The sequence below is a fragment of the Rattus rattus genome, chromosome 11, assembly GCF_011064425.1.
Source record: "Rattus rattus isolate New Zealand chromosome 11, Rrattus_CSIRO_v1, whole genome shotgun sequence".
Classification (NCBI taxonomy): domain Eukaryota; kingdom Metazoa; phylum Chordata; class Mammalia; order Rodentia; family Muridae; genus Rattus; species Rattus rattus.
The window spans coordinates 344308-351856 of record NC_046164.1 but is presented as its reverse complement, the minus strand read 5'-3'; the positions used below and the strand labels follow the sequence as shown (position 1 = coordinate 351856).

Here is a 7549-nt window from a genome sequence, read left to right as displayed (position 1 = left end):
AGACATTCAAGACTCCAAATTGTAACAAGGTAGAAAAATCTAACAATCAGACAAGTTAGTTTGGGGCAATCTGACATCATTCCTCTGAGATTACTTGCCAATACAAATGTATTTGTAAGTATAGAGGAAGGAACTGAACTCCCTTCTCAATTTTACCAAACAGTCCGATCAAGTCAGAATTTACAGTAAAACATAACCTATGGATAATTCATTTCCATCATCAATGCAAACAGCCCTATCAAATCAGAATTTACAGTAAAACATAACCTATGGATAATTCATTTCCATCATCAATGCAAACGTTATCTGTTTCCTAGCAACACTGGGTGTTGTTCCCACCTCATCTTCAAGCCCCTTCCTAACTTCCTGGTCTCTTCCCATTATTTATTATTCTCATGAATTATCTTGATGATGGCTTTTAGATTTGCTTTCCAGCTTTCACAGATGTGCCACTGGCTGTGTTTTCTTAGAGACATATAAAACAGATTGAATCCTTACATCTCAGTCATTGAAGAAGCACCTGCCATCTACTGAATGCCTGGCACTGTCATAGGCACAAGCTATTCACAATAAACAAACGAAAATTCTCGTCAAATAAAGTAAAATAATTTTTTTACACTTTCTTCTACTAGTCAGTCAGAAGGTCATAGCTCCCTTAGGGGCATATTGATGAAGAATTTTCTATACATCTTTCATAACTTAATAAGTGTAGGTAAGAATTAGAGAGGTGATTTTCAATTAGAAAGCCACAGGTCTCTGAGAACGATAAAACCTCTGCTCTTCCTCAACTAGAATTGGGTTCGGCTTTGCTTTAAAATGAATCAAGTGACAGCTATGAACAGCTTTTTATTTTTTTTATTTTTTTTATTTTTTTAGAAAAGTATCAAAAATATGAACTGGAAAAGAAATGGCACAGGAAAAATTGCATAGCCACCCACAGAAGGAGGAAATTAGCGGTCCTGTACCCTAAAACAAACAAAAAATCCATTCATGATGGACAAAAGTCCTTATTATAGAACCAAAAGTGCTGGAACTGGCAAATGAAAACACAGAGAGTGCTTCGGGACTCGGTAACCTTCTGTACAGGACCCCTGACAGCATCGTGGACAGCGAAGAACCGACAGGCAGCATTGTGTGGAATTCAAAGCTGTGCAGCCGAAGAAACCACGAAAGAATGAAAAGATGGCCTGGAGGGTAAGAGAAAGATATCTGCAACTGTACTTCAGACAAAGCACTCAGTGTCCAGAATATATAAAGAACTACAAGAAAGTAAAAAGTTAAAAAAAAAACCCTGCAAATTGTGGTCAATAAATGGGTCAATCTCATGAACAGAATAGTCCTAAAAAAAGAAATAACAGGAAAGAAAAAAAAGAAAGAAAGGCAAAGATTTTATTAAAATGTTCAACGTCAGTAGCCATCACAGTCAAAACAAAAACTAAAATGATTTTGGGATGTCGCTTCACCTTGGCCGAGATTGCCCACCATCAAGGAAAATTAAACCAACACACGCTGGGAAGAATGTAATGAAAGAATTACCCTTAACAACTGTAGGTGGGAGTATAAGCTAGTGTAGCCACTCTAGAAATTTGTGTGGAAGCTTCTCAGAAGAGTAAAGTTAGTACCACAGTACGACCCAGACACACTGCTCCTGGGCATTCGCTCAAGAAGACCACATCCTACTAGAGAGAAACATACACATTCCGAAACATACACATTTATTAGCTGTTCTTTTCACAATATCAAGAACGAGGGTCAGTTAAACATCCGTCAATAGATAAATGGATAATGAAAATATGGTGCACATATACAATGGAGTTTTGTTCGGCTATAAGGAAAATTGAAATTATAAAATTTGCAGGTAAGTAAATAGGATTGGAAAGCATTGACCAAACTAACTCAGCGTCTCTGGCATGGGATCAGCCTCTGGTTATATCACTGACCTCTGTGGAAAGAGAAAAGAAAAGAACTTGGAGGAGGGAAGCAGGGAGAGCATAGGTGATGTGGAAGAAAGAATTCTGAGTGCCAAAGGGGACGGTGAGAAGAAGAGGGAGACTGGGCATAGCAAAGGAAGCAAAGCAAAATGAAGGATGGATATAAAGCCTGTTTGGAAACCCATTCCTTTACAAACTAATTTTTTTAATTAACATAATAATGTCTCTCAAAACAGAGCCAAAGATGCATATCGAATAGATGTGTTTGTTGGTTTGACTCAGCATTACAAATGAAAGAAGGAGAAAATTGCCAAGGATTTATGAGCAGATGAGAAGATACCTTGTGAGGTCTATTTAAATACACTTTAATCATCTGTGACAGTGTTACATAAGTCTTGGTGATCATTCCTACACGACTTTCTCATCTGGCTTATTTCTGGTTATTTCTAGTGCTATGAGAATGTTATACGGAAATACGGCACGGCTAACGTGAGCCTTGTGAACGGAATGATACAGATAAAAATCCCATCAAGACAAGGATTTAAATATGTAACTATCCTTCGTACGAAAGAGATGTAAATACCCAAATGTAAATTAAGCGCAATAGAGCCTTCTGTGTGCAGCATAAATATTTATGCATTTATCTGGCGTACTAACAACAGCAACCCCGGGGGGAAATTCCTCTGGTGTCTTACACATGTCCTGACATATTTGTATTTAAGCGGAGGCACAGATAAGCATTACAGATTCTGCTAGGCACAGTCCTCTCTACTGCTTGCCAAAAAAAAAAAAAAAAAAAAAAAAAGCCTTCATTTCTGAGCATGCCCATGAATAGCTCTTTCTCTTCATTAGTATCTCGTGAATGTTCAGCTTTAAAAAAACCCAGGCTCTGCTAATCTTGCAGAGGCTTTCCTTTGGAAAAACTACAGGTGTTTTTGAAAGAAGTTAGGAGGGTAATTGCCCCATGCTCCTTCCTTCCCTTGATGCCCCTCCCTTCTTTCTGGTGTAGCATTTAGTCTCAGTGACCAGAAAGCTAAATAACTTAAGTACCAAAATTACACATAGAGGGACGATATGATTTTATGGGAGTTATTATGTGTTATTGCTTACTTAATGGGGCAGGAGAGATGGCTCACTGGTGAAGAGCACTGACTGCTCTTCCAGAGGTCCTGAGTTCAAATCCCAGCAACCACGTGGTGGCTCACAACACCCGTAATGAGATCTCATGCCCTCTCTGGCACATGCATAGCACTCATACACATTGAAAAAAAATCAGATTGCTTACTTATATATACGATCACTGCATAAAATATTTTAGAATTCAAATTGTCTCCCAATAACTCTCACTTCAATAATTATTTATCAATTATTAAGATGCTTGAATCTGGAGAGTTGCAATGCAAAACATTTCCTTTGAAATGTTTCAAACGTTTCACCTGATTGCCACCTGAAGTTCAACTCCTAATGGGTAAGCCCTACTATGTCCTGTACCAGGGCTGGTGGATTTAGTGACTGCCTCTCAAGTAGTCCAACAAAATGTAAGAGCTGGGATCCTGATTTGATCTGGGAAGCTGCTGTAGTTCTATTATTATTAATTATTATTATCACTGTAGTTCTTAATTACTGTGTGTCAGACATAGACGTAGGATCACCTTGTCTGGGAAATGCTCTTAACTATGAATCTCACATGATAAAGAATTAACTAAGAATGCTAAACTACAGCCAAGTGCATATCAAATCCCTGTCTCCTTCACGTATGATATATGTAGATGACTGTATCTGTACCTCGGAGGTCACCTCTTTGTGTGTGTGTGTGTGTGTGTGTGTGTGTGTGTGTTTCAATTTTATAAAGTAAAGTTGATATCATAATAAATTACTTTTAAGATAAAGTTCATAATTAGGTGAAAAAATCATTCTGACCTAAGATCCAAGAAACAATATATGAAAAATCAAATATTTTTTATTGTCTATGACTTAGAATGAGAAGTTATCTCCAGAGTCAGAATAATTATAATTGCCATTTATAAAGCTTGCCATTCAGACCATCTGCCCAAATTATATTTTAACAAATATTTTGGTATTTTGTCTCTAAAACCATGAATAGTTTGTTTCCTTTTTTATTTATTTATTTTTTATTTTTTTTTTTTGTTGGTCATTTCCTTTATTTACATTTCAAATGTTATCCCATTTTAGAGACTCCTTATCCCATCCCCCCTTCCCCTGCTTCTATGAGGGTGCACCAACCCACTCCCTCTCGCCATCCACTCTGGCATTCCCCTACACTGGGGCATCCAGTCTTTCCAGGACTAAGGGCCTCTCCTCCCATTGATGTCTGACAAGGTCAACCTCTGCTACATATGTGGCTGGAGTTATGGATCACTCCATGTGTACCCTTTTGTTGGTGGTTTAGTCTCTGGCAGCTCTGGGGTGTCTGGTTGATTGATATTATTGTTCTTCCTATGGGGTTGCAAACCCCTTCAGCTTCTTCAATCCTTCCTCTAACTCCTCCATTGGGGACCCCTTCTTAGTTCAATGGTTGGCTGCCAGCATCATCTGCCTCTGTATTTGTCAGGTTCTGGCAGAGCCTCTCAGGAGGCAGTTATATCAGGCTCCTGTCAGCATGCACTTCTTAGCATCCACAATGGTGTCTGGGTTTTGTGACTGTATATGGGATGGATCCCCAGGTGGGGCAGTCTCTGGTTGGCCTTTTCTTCAGTCTCTGCTCCACACTTTGTCTTCGTATTTCATCCTGTGAGTATTTTGTTCCCCCTTATAAGAAGGACTGAAGCATACACACTTTGGTCTTCTATCTTCTTGAGATTCGTGTGATCTGTAAATTGTATCTTGGGTATTCTGAGCTTTCAGAACTTCTGGGAGAATCACCATCCCTAAACTCAAGCTATATTACAGAGTAATAGTGATTTAAAGCTGCGTGATATTGATACAGAGACAGGCAGGTAGATCAATGGAGTAGAATTGAAGACTCAGAAATGACCCTACACACCTGTGGTCACTTGATCTTTGACAAAGGAGCTAAAACCATCCAGTGGGAAAAAGGTAGCATTTTCAACAAATGATGCTGGTTCAACTGGAGGTCAGCATGTAGAAGAATGCAGATCAATGTATTCTTAACTCCTTGTACAAAGCTCAAGTCCAGTGGATCAAGGACCTCCACATAAAACCAGATACACTCAAACTAATAAAAGAAAAAGTGGGGAAGAGCTTCAAACACATGGACATAGAAGAAAACGTCCAGAACACAACACCAATGCCTTATACTCTAGGATCAACAATAGACAAATGGGACCTCATAAAATTGCAAAGCTTCCTTAAGGCAAAGAACACTGGCATTAGGACAAAATGGCAACCAACTGATTGGGAAAAGATCTTTACCAATCCCACATCCTATAGAGGCATACTATCCAATACATACAAAGAACTCAAGAAGTTAGACTCCTATTAAAAATGGAATTCAGAGCTAAACAAAGAATTCTCAACTGAAGAATATTGAATGGCCAAGAAGCACCTAAAGAAATGTTTAACATCTTTAGTCATCAGGGAAATGCAAATCAAAACAATCCTGAGATTCCACATCACACCAGTCCGAACATTTGAAATGTAAATAAAAAATATCCAATAATAAAAAAAAGTTGAAGCAAATACTGGCTCTGCTCTATTTTCCAATGTTCATGTATAATAGATTCTAAATGGGATGTACTACTGTTACCTGGTTGCTAGAAATATAAGTAAACACACACACTTATGCATACAGGCAGGGACACACATACATGCATGCATACACATACACATGTGCACATACATTTATATGCACACTTTAAAAACTGCAATTATTTTCTATGAGCAGTGATGTTCTGCACTTTGCTTTCTATATGGCTGTTTTTGGAATAAAAGATTTGTATTTTACTGGTATTTTGCAATCTAGTACAGAGGGAGGAGCTGTGATTAAGGAGTAAGTGTCCTAGATAAAGGAGATCAGCAGTGTTCTCATTCACAGCTCACATAATCTGCATATTAAATAAACAAAATTAACATGTCCCAGAATTTCTCTGTGACATTACTGAAGGGTCACGTGTGAGAGATAATGAATAGGTTAGACAGCTACATGCAGAAGCCTCTACGAGCTTGCCATTCTTGTAATTTCCCTTTAAAAATATGTCTTATTAAGTGATTAAAAAGTCATGCAATTCAAACTAAATTTTATAATTTTTGTAAGTTTTGCATTTCTTATTATGCATTCATTAAGAAGTTCACTGATGCTTAATTGCCGTGAAAAAAACTACATAATCTAAACAAGTTTTAGAAAATTATGCCACCTAATTCTGGAATTACGATAAGATAGCTGAATTTTGGCTGCTGGGATTTGAAATACAATTTGTGAACTGTGTTTCTTCTTAAGGATTAAAATCAGATTTTAATCCTGTGAGAATACCTGAAATTCGTATTATTGGTAACATATGCAGATAGATAGATTTTCATAGATAAATCATCTGCCATTTGCTGCCATATTCCTTTGGAAATCTATTAATTAACTGATTATGCTTGGCTATAAATAAAGCTACAGAAAAGCACCACAAAATACATTATTCACAGCTACCGGAATATTATGAATACTAGCATTCAATAAGAGTACCGTGAGATTTTAAAACTAACTTCCTGCCCTATCTGTCTTCTCTACCCTGAGAGCAGTTCTCCTGCCTTGGTCCCTCACCCCTGAAAATGTATGCAGACTCCAAGTTTGTCTCTACCCGCTCCCTGATCAGGAGCACCCTCAGCTGCTGAGCCGAGGGTCTTCAGTCTGCAGCGGAGTTGAAGCGACCACCTATGCCATCAGATGAGGGCCTCAACAGCTTGGTGGTCCGGCGGCTTCTGTGCTCACTTATCCCTAGCCTCAGCTTCCAAACCAGCGCCATTTCAAGGGACACAACGACACAGCTGCCAAGTTCATTGGAGCTGGGGCTGCTACAGTTCCGGTGGCTGACTCTAGGGCAGGGATTGGGACTGCTTTGGGGAGTCTCATCATTGACTACTCCAGGAACCCTTCTCTGAAGCAGCAATGCTTCTCCTGCGAGCTTCTGGGCTTTGCCCAATCAGAGGCCACGAAGCTCCTTAGCCTAATGGTGGCCTTTCTCATCCTCTTCGCCATGTGGAGCCGCTGTCTCCACTTCCACCTCCCATAGTTCTTTTGTGTCTCTTCTGCCCTGTATGTTCCTTTTCCAGTGCCTCCTCAAGAAATTTGGGGAAAATGCTTGGCTCAGGGTTTGACAGAGAGAAGACAAATAAATACCGTATTAATAAGAAAAAACCCCTAACTTCCTTCTATTTTTCTCAATGCAGTAAACAGTTAAACATTACCAATGCAACATTAATTTTTTTCAACATTACCATGTGAATCAATGAAAATGCAATTCTAATGACTTGATTCCATTCTAATTAGTGTTTATGTAAATTATTCTAATGTACAGCCAACACACTCATAACTCAAGCAGATAATCCAGTTCTCGGCACCAAGAACAATTTGATACATGCCTCGTTTAAGGCACTAAATCACTAACAAGACACTCGTGATAATAGTACATTTTCTTATTAATTTAGCTAAG

At 38.6% G+C, this 7549-nt stretch overlaps 1 pseudogene; it reads left to right on the top strand.

Annotated features, from left to right (window-relative positions):
* Positions 1-6665: 6665 nt before the first annotated feature.
* On the top strand, positions 6666-7129 carry LOC116912627 (annotated as a pseudogene).
* Positions 7130-7549: the final 420 nt, after the last annotated feature.